The 1164-nt window shown below is 37.5% G+C and overlaps 1 non-coding gene across 1 annotated transcript; it reads right to left on the bottom strand.

The window, feature by feature from the left end:
- Positions 1–242: 242 nt before the first annotated feature.
- Trnaa-cgc (transfer RNA alanine (anticodon CGC)) lies at positions 243–314 on the bottom strand. The gene has a single exon. It is a non-coding gene; the product is annotated as a tRNA-Ala (tRNA).
- Positions 315–1164: the final 850 nt, after the last annotated feature.

Below are 1164 nucleotides of genomic sequence, written 5' to 3'. Positions count from 1 at the left end.
CTAAAGCTAAGCTCAAAATAGTTTACGTAAAAATTGCATATTCAGATTATTACCATGTATTAAGAATAATGCTAGAATAAATTAGCTTCACATTGCTTAAATGCAATTTTAATCAAGCGAGCTAAATGTATCCACAACTGAGTCAGCGACCTGCAAGGTTATCCCTGATGTAGGATTGTTGATTGATTAATTGTATAGTGTTTAACGTCCCTCTCGATAATCTTTCATCACGTAAAAATAAGTGGAGATGCCGGGGATCGAACCCGGGGCCTCTCACATGCGAAGCGAGCGCTCTACCACTGAGCTACATCCCCTATATATGAATGGATTAAACCAGTTTTTCATAGTGATTAAAAAAAATTATCAAACACATACATCACTAGCAAATTATGATTCCTTTTCCCCCGAATAACTAAATCAATTTATCAAAAATCACAATACTGTATCGGGGAATAATTTCAATATGTCAATAGGCAATGAAAAGAAAACTAATAACGAAATGCTAAACAGCTAAAAAATTGGAAGGATTCAGGAGAGATCTTTGGAGACGATGTAGATGATGATTATTTATGTTTTGTAAGGTCATAGATCAAACATAAAAGAAATTGAGAAACACAGAATTCAAACATTATCATAAAAACACGACAGTGACAAATTATCTCAACTTCCCATATTTTTTTAAAGCAATATTCCATTATCACCTGCATATGGTGTTTATATCACTCAATTGAATTGATACGCAAGTGCTTGCTCTGCGTATGACCAGTTTTTAAATCGAGGCAGGCTACTGACAAACAAGTTGATGGTGCAGGGGTTTCAACAGTCTCGTTTAAAGTCAGCATTTCACAAATTCTATGGTCCTTATAACGACCTAGTTTGCCAATCCAACCTATCATTGGGTCAAATGCTGTCTGACGTGTTTCTTACCGATTGTTAAGCCGTTCTTGGCACACTGATTATGACTGCGGATAACTCCGTTTACCTGATCAGAATATAGGGTTCATGGCGGGTGTGACCGGGCAATAGGGGATGCTTACTCCTCCTAGGCCCCTGATCCCAACTCTGGTGTGTCCAGGGGTCCATGTTTGCCCAACTATCTATTTGTATTGCTTATAGGAGTTATGAGATTGATCACTGTTCGTTATCTTCACCTTTCATCTCGTT

This window comes from Ostrea edulis, chromosome 1 (genome assembly GCF_947568905.1).
Source record: "Ostrea edulis chromosome 1, xbOstEdul1.1, whole genome shotgun sequence".
NCBI classification, from domain to species: domain Eukaryota; kingdom Metazoa; phylum Mollusca; class Bivalvia; order Ostreida; family Ostreidae; genus Ostrea; species Ostrea edulis.
This window is presented reverse-complemented; position numbering and strand designations above follow the sequence as displayed.